Raw genomic sequence first — 14,323 nt, 5'->3', positions numbered from 1 at the left:
AGAAAATGTGGTATATACACACTATGGAATACTTCTCAGCCACAAAAAAGAATGAAGTCCTATCTTTTGCAACTAAATAGATGCAACTGAAACCATTATGCTTACTGAAATAGACCAGTCTGGAAAAGACAAATATCATGTTTTCTTTCATATGTGACAGTTAATATAGAAAACCAAAAACTATATTTTATTCAAAATTGTCACTTTGGGATAATTGTCATTTTTTGCCCTTGTTTATTTTCCTGTAGAACTGTGGTCTTACTACTTTTTACTTGTTGAATACTGTAATTAGTGGTGAATTAAGCCTGTGAATATAGAGTGGATTAAAATTATGTCCGTATGAAAACTGATGATGAGAGGGGAGGGAGGGAGTGTGATGGGAGAGCAGGAGAGTGAGGAAAGTGTGGCTGTCTTCTTGGAACTGTCCCTATGGAATACATAAAATCTGTTCTCTTCATATTAATAAAAGAACTTTAATTTTATTTTTTTTGAGAGGCAAAATTACAGAGAGAGAAAGAGGGACAGATCTTCCACCTGTTGGTTCACTCCCCCAGACTATCAGGTCTGTTACAGGCTGAAGCCAGGAGCCTGCAGCTACATCCAAGCCTTGCACGTGGGTGGCAGGGGGCCAAGCACTTGGGCCATCTTTCTATCTTTGACTGCTTTCCCAGGTATATTAGTAGAGAGCTGGATCAGGAGAGCAGTCGAGACTCAAACCAGTGTTCATACATAATACTGGAGGCTTAACCCACGGCATCACAACACCAGCTCCAACATTTCTGATACCAGATGTGTAAGGACCTTTCCACCACCAAGAGGACACTGAATGGTTACTTACAACTTCACACAATTCTGATGCTATCTACTCTACCATGAGTTAGTATCAGATTCCACAGAGTGAGGGCTCAGTCCCACAGATGGCCCTACCAACTATCAATGCTAAAAAAGTAATAGGCTGTCACCTATACATCTGACCCATCGTCTATAAATTGCGGTTCCCAAGACTACTTCTGGTTCAATTAGCTTGCTAAAGCAGCTCACAGAACTCAGGGTAACACTCTTCCATTTAGCAGTTGTTTAGAGGATATAACAAAAGGTGCACGTGGCAGAGTTTCAAGATGGCCATAGAGAAGTCCAGCATTTGCGTCCTCCATTGAGGAAACCCAAACAGCTACCTCTAGAGGTAAGTGCCTGAGGAAGAGCACTTGATGCAGCAGAGGATGATGGGAACACGGTCAGACAGGCATAGCACACAGAGAGAGGAGGACACAGAAAGTCAAAGCGGCGTGTCTGAAGCCCCGGCCCCGTGCTCAGGGGACAGGGCGAGCAGAAAGGTGTAAGTGGTGCCCCTCTGCACAAACCGCTCACCTGTGTGATCCTCCTCAGAGAGGAATGCAGCCGCCACAGAGCAGCTCAGCAGCACTCCCTGGAAACTCACCGCTCCTCAACTTTGGAGAAGTCAAGCCCAGTTCCCTTCCCCACCCCTCAGAGCAGGGACTGTGGTGGGGGGCTGCCATCTTGAGGGGGGAGTTGCTGTCAGAATCCAGACTGTGCATTTGCCTATCTCCTTCCCAGGGACCCCAAATACATTCCTGCATTCTAGCAAGGCAGACTGAGCCCCACAGTCCAATGCGCCTGGCAGGGTAGTGGCAACCCCAGAGCCCTAATCCACACACCGCTCTGTACAGCAGCAGTGGGAGCACGGCAGCTGGCATCGACAGCCCCTCGGACTCTGGAAATAAGAGGGCCAGCCCCAACAGTATTAGGGTCCATCCTCTCCTCCACCGTCACCTCTCCCCAGCCACTTGAAAACTTGCAGGTTCCAGCTGAGGTCCCATGCACTGGCCCATCTGCTGATGGAGGCTCAGAGTTCCATGCACACTAGGGACACATCTCACAGTAGGGTCGAAGGGCACAATACAAGTGTGCTGGTGCTCTGAGTAGTGCACACTTCTGGGTGAGTGAAGTGCATTGTGCACTCTCTCTGGCACAGTGAAGCCCTGTGAGGCCAAACTCACCAGCTTACTCCAGCATCCTTGGACCCCCAATGAAAGCAGCCAGGTAGCCAGAGGTGCTACACCACCCCCATATCAGCTGTCCCTCTAGACTCTTTCCCTTCCCAGGAACACCTGAAAATCTCATCACACCAGCCCCTGCCTTGGGAGATGGCTGGAGACCTGTGTAACAGGAATCTCAGTGAGCACACTGAGCCGTGGGAACAGCCCAGATCCCCACTACAACTACCATCAACGATAGCAAATAAAGGCACAGGAAGACTCTACTGCAAATCTAACCAGAACTAAAGCTAAAGCACTTTACCAAACCAGCACCCAGAGGCACAGCTCCAGAAATAAAAAGCCTTCAATCAAGAAAACCCATCCTCTAAAAGTGACAGAAACAAATGATTCCCCCAGATGTTCAAAACTCATATAGCAACACAAAAAAAAAATAGGAAAAGCAAAGCAATATGACTCTCCAAAAGGAAAACAATAATAAATGAATATTGGACTGTGAAGAAAGGGAGGCTGATGAAATGCCTGAGAATTAATTAAAAAGAATGATTGTAAGGTTACTCCAAGATATGAGAGACACTGATGGTGAAATTTGCCTGAACACTTCTTTCACTGATGCCAAGGCCAACACAGAGCAGCTTATGAGACCAAATGGAAAGGGCATTTTCCATCCTCCTTGATACAAGTGTATAATGATTCTAGGGCTGGAATAATACATAAAAATGTGTATCAGAACACACAATGCCTTGTTCTCATTAAAAAAAAAAAAAAGCCTAGTGGTGTAAGCATTTGGGGCAGCAGTTAAGATACCGCTTGGGCCGGCGCCGTGGCTCAATAGGCTAATCCTCCACCTTGCGGCGCCGGCACACCGGGTTCTAGTCCCGGTCGGGGCGCCGGATTCTGTCCCGGTTGCCCCTCTTCCAGGCCAGCTCTCTGCTATGGCCAGGGAGTGCAGTGGAGGATGGCCCAGGTGCTTGGGCCCTGCACCCCATGGGAGACCAGGAAAAGCACCTGGATCCTGGCTCCTGCCATCGGATCAGCGCGGTGCGCCGGCTGCAGCGGCGGCCATTGGAGGGTGAACCAACGGCAAAAGGAAGACCTTTCTCTCTCTGTCTCTCTCTCTCACTGTCCACTCTGCCTGTCAAAAATTTAAAAAAAAAAAAAAAGATACCGCTTGGGACATCCGCAACCCATGTTAGAATTACTAGGTTCAAGTTCTGTTGCTGCTTCCATTCCCGACTTCCTGTTAATGCACATCCTGGGAGGGAGACATGATGGCACAGAAGTCGGTTCCCGGTCTTCCAGGGGGGAGAACCAGTTTCAGTTCCCAGTTCCTGGCCTGGCCAAGCCCCATTGTTGCAGGCATTTGGGGAGTGAACCAGTGGAAGGAAATCACTCCATCTCTCTCTCTCAATCTCTCAGTCCCTTTCAAAGACACAGAAGAAAACACTTCCAAGACATTGTTGGGGCCAGAATTGTGGTATAGCAGATTAAGCCACCACCTGTAATGCCAGCATCCCATACAAATGCCAGTTCCACTGGCTGCTCTACTTCTGTTATAGGTCTCTACTAGAGCACCTGGGAAAGCAGTGGAAAATTGCCCCAAGTACTCAAGACTCCTGCAACACATGTGGGAGACCCAGACGGAATTCCAGGCTCCTGGCTTCAGCTACTGCATCCATCTGGGGAGTTGTTGCAGTAGATGTTGCAGTTGATTTCTCAACAATGTTGCAGTGGATTCCTTTCTGAGAGGAGGAGCATGGTGGGGGCAAGAGGCGCAGAGTCACCACACAGACCCCGGGAGTCGGGTGAAAGCAGGCCAGAGGCTAGCAGCCCGCAGACTCGTTTATGTGAGTTAGTACAACAGCTTATATAGCCAAGACCAGCCAATCCAGTCAAGGGGCGGTCTATGCCCCAACCAATCACAGCCTGTTGCCAGGCAGTTTCCAAAGCCATCCAATCACAGCCTGTTGCCAGTCAGGCTCTTGTCGCCAGGCAGTTTCTGAAACCATCCAATCACGGCCTGCCATCAGTCAGGTTCTGTTGTCATGTGGTTTCTTCTGTTGTCATGTGGTTTTCTAAGCCATCCAATCACGGCCAGTTGCCAGGCAGTTTCTGTTGTCAGCGGCCATCTTGGCATGACCTGTTCACCTCAGTGGCCATCTTGGCATGAACTTTTCACCTCATTCCACTACAGGGAGTGTGAACCACTGGATAAAATATACCCATTTGTCTGTCACTCTAACTCTACCTTTCATATAATAAAACTAAATCTTTCATTAAAAAAACAAATGTACTGTGTTTATCTCTACTGCTATACCAAAATACTAAGGACTAGGTAATTTATAAACAGAAATTTACTTCTCACCATTCTGGAGGCTGGGGGGGGGGGCCAAGATCAAGCTGCAGGAAGGTCAGTGTCAGGTTAGGGATCGGTGTTTGCCTCCAAGATGATGCCACACACACCACATCTGGAGGATGACAGGGCTGTGTCCACACAGTGGCAGAATGTGGGAGGGTAACTAACCCACCACTTGTGAGGTCTCTGCCCCACAATATAACCTGACGAGGCCAAGGCAACTTCAGCTGGCTGACAAGGTCACAGCAGAAGGTCTGTCTCAGCAAGGCATGAGAAGGACAGCTGCGGTCCTCTTGGTGGTTTTAGGTTTGATGGGAACTACACTACAAGCTAGAGCTTCCTGGTGGTCCTGCTAATGACTGCTGTATTCCGAATTTTACGGAAGAGCACTTAGTCTCATAAATCTCCAAAATGTCCATTGCCTTGTAGAATTTTAATCAAGCAGAATGTTAGTGTAGAAGAAAGGGTTAATGCCTTATGCAAGGTTGAGCTGCTTGTAGAAAAGAATTAAAAGGCAACAGGCTCTCTGGTATATACTTCCCACTAGAATAAAGATAGATGTTAATAAAGCTTTAATTCACTATATGCTACAAATACTACAATGGTTAGGATGTCAAAACTGTAGAATAGATCTAAGTAAACCTTTAAATAAGTGCAATAAAGAAATTAAAGAATTACAGAAAAAATTGCAAAGAGGGGATACATTTTTAAAAGGATCTGCTTTGAACGTGGGGCTTCTAGTAAAGATTAGATTAGGAAGGTATTATTCTAGCCTATGTAGCCAATTTCTGCATAGTTCAGCAGCACTCGAGGCCTTGGCTTGTGTGGGCAGCCTGTTATCTTACACCTGTCTGTGATTGAAGTCTGGTGCTCAAAAGCCAGAGCCATGCCATCAGCCTTGCTGTGAGTGTCTCATTTCTTCAAGCACCGACACCTCTCACACCTTGGGGCCCCTGAACTGGCTGGAGCTGGTCTCCGGCAATAACCACTTCCACAAGGCTGCAGTTCTTCCAGCCTTCCACGTCAATTCTGGAAGGGATACAAAGCTTCCACACCACAGCAGATGTCAATGCAGCGCAAGAGATGTGAATGCTGCAAACACCTCAGGATGCCTTTTTATAGTTTTGACTTCTGAACCACATGAACATTTTATAATTTCAAAATTAAACTAGCTCAAAAAGGGAGAAGAATCTCACAAATTCTAAAATTGAACACAAAATCAACACGTTTAACTGTTAATCAAATTGGTACCACACCCACACAGAAGAATGAATCAGTATTTTTTGAGCAAAGTACTTTACACTTTACATACACAATGGAATATACAAAGGACCTCAACAACTTCATGGAAACACATCTAAAAAGTAATTTCAAGATTTCCAGCAACAAAACAAACTTACACTTTAATTCTGTTTCTCTCAAATACCTTCACATTCTCAAGTACAAAAGAACTGAAAATAAATGTGGAATCAAGTAATGTTAAAACCGTAAAACTCACTGTATGCGTATATTGTAGGATACAGGTAATTAGAAATAGTAGGACTCAAGATTTAGAAAAAGATACAAATTTTTTAAAAAAGTAAGGGGGGGGCATCACTGTGGCGCAGTAGGTTAATCCTCCACCTGTGGCACTGGCATCCCATATGGACGCTGGTTCTAGTCCCGGCTGTTCCTCTTCCAATCCAGTGTTATGCTATGCCCTGGGAAAGCGGCAGAGGATGGCCCAAGTCCTTGGGCCCCTGCACCAGTATGGGAGACCCAGAAGAAGCTCCTGGCCCTGGCTTCAGATCGGTGCGGCTCTGGCCACTGCAGCCAATTGGCGAGTAAACCATTGGATGGAAGACCTCTCTCTCTCTCTGCCTCTCCTCTCTCTGTATAACTATGAATTTCTTTTTCTTTTTTAGAAAACTTTTATTTAATAAGTATAAATTTCCAAAGTACAACTTTTGGATTATAGCGGTTCCCCCCCACCATAACTACCCTCCCACCCACAAACCATCCCATCTCCTACTCCCTCTCCCATCCCATTCTTCATTAAGATTCATTTTTACTTATCTTTATATACAGAAGATCAACGCAGTATATACTAAGTAAAGATTTCAACAGTTTGTACTCACAGACACACAAAGTATAAAGAACTGTTTGAAGACTATTTTTACCATTAATTCTCATAGTACAACACATTAAGGACAGAGATCCTACATGGGTAGTAAGTGCACAGTGACTCCTGTTGTTGATTTAACAATTGACATTCTTATTTATGACATCAGTGATCACATGAGGCTCTTGTCATGAGCTGCCAAGGCCATGGAAGCCTCTTGAGTTCACAAACTCTGTCATTATTTAGACAAGGCCTTAATCAAAATGGAAGTTCTCTCCTCCCTTCAGAGAAAAATACCTCCTTCTTTGATGGCCCATTAACTCTGATTTTCAAATAAATAAATAAATCTTTTTAAAAAAAATTCTGTGAGCAATCTAAGAAATTTTTTTAAAAAGTGAAAGAATTTGTCACCACCAGTCCAGCCATACAAAAGCAGCTTAAGGATGTGCTACACACAGAAACACACAAACATGGTAATTAGTACAAAAAGAGGTGAAGGCAGAAAATCTCCCAGTAAAAGTACAAAAATACAAAGTAAACAACAGGAACGTTGTTGGGAGGGCAAAGTCTTACTTATCAATAGTCACTTTCAATGTAAATGACCTCTACTCTCCAGTTAAAAGATATAGACTAGCTGAATGGATTAAAAAACAAAACCCATCTATATGCTGCCTACAAGAAACACATCTCATCAACAATGATACATACAGACTGAAAGTGAAAGGATGGAAAAAGATACCCCATGCTGTCAGAAACCAAAAAAGAGCTGGTGTAGCCATCTTAATATCAGACAAAATAGACTTTAACACAAAAACTGTTCAAAGAGACAAAAAAAGGCACTATGTAATGATTAAGGGATCAATTCAACAGGAAGATGTGACCATTATAAATGTATATATACCTACAAACTGTTGAAATCTGTATATAGCATAAACTGTATATAAAGTTAAACCAAAAATTAATGAAATTGAAGAAGGGGATGGGAGAAGGAGTAGGAGGTGGGACAGAAGTCAGGGTGGGAGGGCGGGTATGGGGGAAAGAACCACTATTTTCCTAAAGTTGTACCTATGAAAAATGCGTTCATTAAATAAAAGCTTTAAAATAGATATATATATTTGGCCATCTGAAATTTAAAGGAAATGTTAAGGGATTTAAAGGGAGACACAGCCACCAATACAATAATACAATAATAATGGGGGACTTCAACATCCCACTTTCAGCAATGGACAAATCAACCAGACAGAAAATCAGCAAGGACACAACAGAGTTAATCAACACTATAGACCAAATGGACCTAACAGATATCTATAGAGCTTTCTATCCTATAGTTGCAGAATACACATTTTTCTCATCAGTGCATGGAACTTTCTCTAGGATTGACCACATGCTAGGAGATGAAGCAAGTCTCAGCAAAATCAAAAAAAATAAATAAAATCATACCATGTATCTTCTCAGACCACAATGGAATAAAGCTGGGAATCAGCAACTCAGGAATCTCTAGAACATATGCAAACACATGGAGACTGAACAACATGCACCTGAATAAACAGTGGGTCATTGAAGAAATCAAAAGAAGTCAAAAAATTTCTGGAAACAAATTAAGACAATAAAATAAATCAAAACTTCTGGGATATAGCAAAAACAGTGTTAAGAGTAAATTTTGTAACAATTGGTGCCTACATCAAGAAATTGGAAAGGCACCAAATAAGTTAACTATCAATGCATTTCAAGGATCTAGAAAAACTACAGCAAACCAAACCCAAAATTAGTAGGAAAAGAGAAATAATTAAACTTAGAAAAGAAACAAAATTGAAGCAGAATATACAAAAGATTAACAAAATGAAGAGCTGTTTTTTAAATAAATATAAAAAATTAATACACCCTGGTTCAACTAACCAAAAAAGGAGGGAGAAGGCCCAAATTAATAAAATTAGAGATGAAAATGAAAATATAACAGACACCACAGAAATAAAAAGAATCATCAGAAATTACTACAAAGATCTCTATGCCAACAAACTGGGAAACCTAGAAGAAATGGATAGATTCCTGGACACATACAACGTACCTAAATTGAGCCATGAAGACATAGTAAACCTAAACAGACCCATAACCAGGATGGAAACTGAATTAGTAACAAATACCCTCCCAGCAAATAAAAGCCCAGAACCAGATGGCTTCACTGCTGAATTCTACCAGACATTTAAAGAACTAACTCCAATTCTTCTCAAGCTATTCAAAACAATTGAAAGGGAGAGAATCCTCCCAAATTCTATGAAGCCAATATCACCATAATTACTAAACCTGAATAAGATACAACAGAGAAAGAGAACTATAGACCAATTTCCCTGATGAACATAGATGCAAAAATTCTCAACAAAATTCTAGTCAATCAAATCCAACAACACATCAGAAAGATCATTCACTCAGACTAAGTGACATTTATCCCTGATATGCAGGGATGGTTCAACATTTCCAAGTCAATCAGTGTGATATATCACATTAATAAACTGAAAAAACAAAAACCATGATTATCTCAATAGATGCAGAGAAAGCATTTGATAAAATACAATACACTTTCATGATGAAAACTCTAAGCAAACTGGATATAGAAGGATCATTCCTCAATAAAATCAAGGCAATTTACAACAAACCCACGACCAGTGTACTATCAAACTGGGAAAAGTTGGAAGCATTCCCACTGAGATCTGGAACCAGACAAAGATGTCCACTTTCACCAGTGCTATTCAATACAGTCCAGGAAGTTTTAGCCAGAGCCATCAGGGAAAAAAAAAGAAATCAAAGGGATACAAATTGAGAAGGAAGAAGTCAAAGTATCCTCATTAGCAGATGACATGATTTCAAAAGACTCTGATAAGAGACTATTATAACTCATAGCAGAGTTTGGCAAAGTGAGATATCACCAAGAGTAGCTATCATCTAAAAATAAAAATACAACAAATGCTAGTGAGAATGTAGAGAAAAGGGTACCTCAATACATTGTTGGTGGAAATACATAGTGATATAACCATTAGAGAAGAGAATATGGAGATTCCTCAGAAAACTAAAAAACTGGGGCCAGCATTGTGGTGAGGCAGGTATGACTCAGCCATCCACTCCTGGTTATATATCTGAAAGAAATGAAGTCAGTATATGAAAGAGTTATCAGCACTCCTATAGCATAGCAGCTCACATGTAATAGATAAGACAGGGAACCAACCTAGACATCCATCAGCTGATGATTCAATAAAGAAAATGGGACATATATATACATGGAATATTACTTAGCCATAAAAAGAATGAAATCCTGACATTTGCAACAAAATGGATGCAACTGGAGATCATTATTATAAGTGAAATAAGCCAGCCCTAAAAAGACAGATACCACATGTGTTCTTATTTGTGCTAGTTAATTTACAAAGAGAATAAAAACTCTGTGGGTGGCATATCATATAGTCATAAATAATGCTTAACTATATTATGCTATGTAAATGAAAATATATTCATTTCACATGTTAAAAAAATTAAGTAGGGAGGGAACAGTGGGGAATCTCGGGATCTAGTAATGCTTTGTTCTTAATTTGGGTGTTATGAATCTGATTAGATGACAATTTATCTGTACACTTAAGTATATTTCTTGGCATATGTATACTGTATTTCAATAAAATGTTTTTGTTTTTGTTTTCGACAGGCAGAGTGGACAGTGAGAGAGAGAAACAGAGAAAGGTCTTCCTTTTTTCCGCTCGTTCACCCCCCAATGGCCACTGCCGCCGGCGCACCGCGCTGATCCGAAGGCAGGAGCCAGGTGCTTCCTCCTGGTCTCCCACGCGGGTGCAGGGCCCAAGCACTTGGGCCATCCTCCACTGCCTTCCCAGGCCACAGCACACAGCTGGACTGGAAGAGGAGCAACCGGGACAGAATCCAGCGCCCCGACAGGGACTAGAACCTGGTGTGCTGGCGCTGCCTATTGAGCCGCGGCGCTGGCCAATAAAATGTTTTTTACAAAAGGAAATAACTCAGGAAAAATTTTAAGATGTTAACTAATATATTTCCTAGTTGCTAAAACCTCAATCTTCTACTTACTGACTACAAAGGAAAAATGAAACTTTAATGATGATAATGTAAATTGTGGCACAAAAAGCTTTTTTCAAGACTTTTTTTGAACAAACAAAATTCACAAATTAGAAGTTGGAGACTCCACTGAACGAGCAACGGACAGGCTTCTACCCAGTGAAGGCCGAGAGTTATACAGAGAAAACATTGTATTGGTCACAAAGTGATCTTATTTGGTCCATCCCATGGGAAAATGCTTAGTTCTACGCTGGTTGGCTGCTGCTGACTGGTTGAACTCTGATTTTCTCTAATACAAGCACTGACAAGAAATTACCCAAGCTTTGTTCTTATTTGCAATTTAACGGAATTAAGGTTTTTTTCCAGGCCTAATGGCTCTGTCTGCTCGAGGATTATTTAGTTCTCATCTCCATTGTAAGTTAACGCTGATGAAGAATTCTGGGTTCACCACCTTATTCTCCTTCTCCCTGGAGCCACTCCCACTGTCCAGCTCTGAGTATCTTTAGGCCCTGCAGGCGGTGAGGCAGGGCCGATGCGCGCAGAGCTCTTGCCTACCTGTGAATTCCGCATTTGTCCGCACTCCCACCTGCACTTAGCGGTACCAGATGCACCTGCGCCCTCCCTGAGCAGGCGACCCATCTTTCCCCCGAATATCATGTGCCGAACCTGGGCCACTCGCACCCCAAACAGGGACAAACTCAGCCAGCGCTCACCCAACCTGGCGGGACTCCCACGGCGACCCCAGCGGGACAGCATCGCGGGACTCCCACGGCGACCCCAGCGGGACAGCGTGGCCAGGACCGCACACGAGGGGAGCTCTCCGTCCTGAGGAAGACGCAGGTTCACGAGGCTGCGGGAGCCCAGCAGACGGCAGAGGCCCCGCCGAGCGCCCTGCCCGCCCGCCCTCGTCTCGGGGCGCCCAGGCGCGGGTCCCGGGAGAACCCAGAAACCGGGCGGCGGCGCCACATCCCCAGCCTGAGGCGGCGCCGCGGCCGCCCTCGGACCCCGCCCCTCCTCCAGAGCGCGACGCGCGCCTGCGCAGGCCGGAAGACCCGGCGCACGCGGACTCCGGCCGGCACTTCCGCTTCCGGCTGCAGGCGGGCAAGAGTGCGAGGCTGGAAGCCAGGGGAGACGGAAGCCGGCGGGGAAATGGCCGGTGTCAGGGAGCACACGGGGGACGAGGGAGACGCCCAGGGGAAGGCCCCGCAGGGCGCTGCCTCTGCCTCATGGAAATGGCGCCTGTATTTTGCCCACCCTGTGGGTGGGGAACAGACGCGTAGCTGACGTTGTAGCGGCCAGATTATAAGAGTGAAGTAAGAAGGGGGCTCTGACCACAGGGCCGCTTGACGTCCTCCGCGCTCCTGCAGGGGCTGGGATGACCACCGACCCGGGAGCAGAAGGGCACGGAATCACTGTTCTCCGGGGCTGTGTGTACTGAGCTTTGACATCCAAACAAGGCCCCTTCCATCTCGGGTCTCCCTCCTGACCTGGCTGGGCTGGTCTCTGGGTGTATAGCAGCATGTGCTCATCTCAGGAGTGAGCCGTGGATGTGCACGTGTGCTGGGCGGCACCGTGGAGCTGCAAAGGACTCGGTAGGTCAGCTACGGCTCCTGCAGACGCTGGTTCCTCTCTTGGCAGCGACTTCTGCTGCTGCCCCCGATGCTGGCATCGCATCCGGGATGAGCCGGTTCAGGTCCCGGCTGCTCTGCCTCTGCTCCCGCTTCCTGAAAATGCGCCTGAAAAGGCAGTGGGTGATGGCCCAGGTACCTCAGTCCCTGCCCCCCATGTAGGCAACTAGAAGAGACTTCCTGGCTCCTGGCTTTAGCCTGGCTCAGTCCTGGATATTGTGGGAGACCCGGAGGAGGCACCTGTCCTGGCTTCGGATTAGCGCAGCTCCAGCCATTGCGACCATTTGAGGAGTGAACCAGCGGATGGAAGCTTGTTCTCTCCCTCCCTCCCCTCCCCTTCAAATAACAAATCTTAATACTTTTTTTTTAAGATTTTATTTATTTGCGAGATAGAGTTAGAGAGAGACAGACAGAAAGGTGTTCACTCCCCTAAATGGCCACAACGGCCAGAGCTGGGCCGGTCTGAAGCCAGGAGCTAAGAGCTTCTTTTGGGCCATCTTTCACTGCTTTCCCAGGCCATAGCAGAGAGCCAGATTGAAAGAAGAGCAGGCCGGTGCCGCAGCTCACTAGGCTAATCCTCCCCCTTGCGGCGCCGGCACACCGGGTTCTATTCCTGGTCAGGGCTCCGGATTCTGTCCCGGTTGCCCCTCTTCCAGGCCAGCTCTCTGCTGTGGCCAGGGAGTGCAGTGGAGGATGGCCCAGGTGCTTGGGCCCTGCACCCCATGGGAGACCAGGAGAAGTACCTGGCTCCTGCCATCGGATCAGCGCAGTGCGGCGCCACGGCGGCCATTGGAGGGTGAACCAACGGCAAAGGAAGACCTTTCTGTCTGTCTCTCGCTCGCTCTCTCTCACTGTCCACTCTGCCTGTCAAAAAATAATAAATAAATAAGAGCAGCCAGGATTCGAACCTGTGCCCACATGGGATGCTGACATTGCAGGTGGAGGCTTAGCCACAGCACAGGCCTCATAAATAAAATTAAAAAAAAAAAAAAAAAAAAAAACACTATGAACTACCAAGATACAAAGACAGACCGGTGGCAGCCAGAGGTTAAAGGGGACAATCAACTAGGTAGAGAGCATGGATGATTTTTTAGGGCAGGAGTGAACCCTAATATAAACTCTAAGACTCAGTGATAATCATGTGTCAGCATACACATCAATTCTATCAAATGAGCCACTCCACACCACAGTGGTGACAACAGCCTGCTTGTAGTGGCAGCAGACATGCAAGTATAGGGAAGTCTTCGTACCTTCCACACAATCTTGCTGTAAACCTAAACCTGCTCTGAAACATGAAGTGGAATTTTATAAGAGCAAAGGCCAAAGCCAGGAGCCAGGAACTTCTTCTAGTTCTCCCACGTGAGTGCAGGGCCCAAGCACTTGGGTCATCTTCCACTGCTTTTTCTGGTGCATTAGCAGGGGGAGCTGGATTGGAAGCATAGCTGCCTGGACCCAAACTAGCACCCAGATGGGATGCTGGCATCGCTGGCAGCAGCTCAACCCTCTATGCCATGATGCCTCCCCACAATGTGAGTTTACATAGCTTTTGTAAAGTACAAAAATTTAATGACAGCCCTTTCAGATTCTTCATAATGGGGCTTCAGTGTAAGTTCCTAAAGGTACAGATCACATTTCTTAGTTTCACGTTAGAAATCCTTCTTTACAGTCTTTCTCTATTTTCACAGGGCCTATCACCCACAAGAGTTGCAATGAACATTAAATTAAAACAATTTTTCACATGTCTTACCTTCAGGGAACCACTCCCCTGCATGGTTTATAAAAAATGTTCCAAAAAGGTTGAAAACTGGGGCTGGGATGACAGCTCAGGGAATTAAGTCAGACCCATGACACCAGTGTCCCACATAGGTGTCCATTCCAGTCCTGGCTATTCCACTTCTAATCCAGCTCCCTGCTAATGTACCTGGGAGAGAAGATGGTCAAGTATCTGGGCCCCTGCTACCCAAGTGCGAGACCCAGCTGGGAGTTCCTGCATCCTGGGTATGACCATTTGCGGAGCGAACCAGCAGATGACGCCTTTCCAGTAAGTCTTCTTTAAGAAAAAAGTTTTGAAAACTTAATGGAGGCTTTCTCACACGCTATTCATAAGGTTTCCCTGTATACTGGGTTCATAAATAAAGAGTATGGCTTGTGAAAT

At 45.3% G+C, this 14,323-nt stretch overlaps 1 long non-coding RNA gene across 1 annotated transcript in view; it reads right to left on the bottom strand.

Moving 5' to 3' along the window:
• The window catches only part of LOC127488503 (uncharacterized), a 38,312-nt gene extending 26,921 nt beyond the window's left edge, over positions 1-11,391 (bottom strand). Inside the window, exon 1 of the long non-coding RNA XR_011382903.1 lies at positions 11,254-11,391. This is a non-coding gene — a long non-coding RNA (uncharacterized lncRNA). The remainder of the gene's footprint in view (positions 1-11,253) is intronic.
• Positions 11,392-14,323: the final 2,932 nt, after the last annotated feature.

Source organism: Oryctolagus cuniculus, chromosome 16 (genome assembly GCF_964237555.1).
Source record: "Oryctolagus cuniculus chromosome 16, mOryCun1.1, whole genome shotgun sequence".
Taxonomy (NCBI): domain Eukaryota; kingdom Metazoa; phylum Chordata; class Mammalia; order Lagomorpha; family Leporidae; genus Oryctolagus; species Oryctolagus cuniculus.
This window is presented reverse-complemented; position numbering and strand designations above follow the sequence as displayed.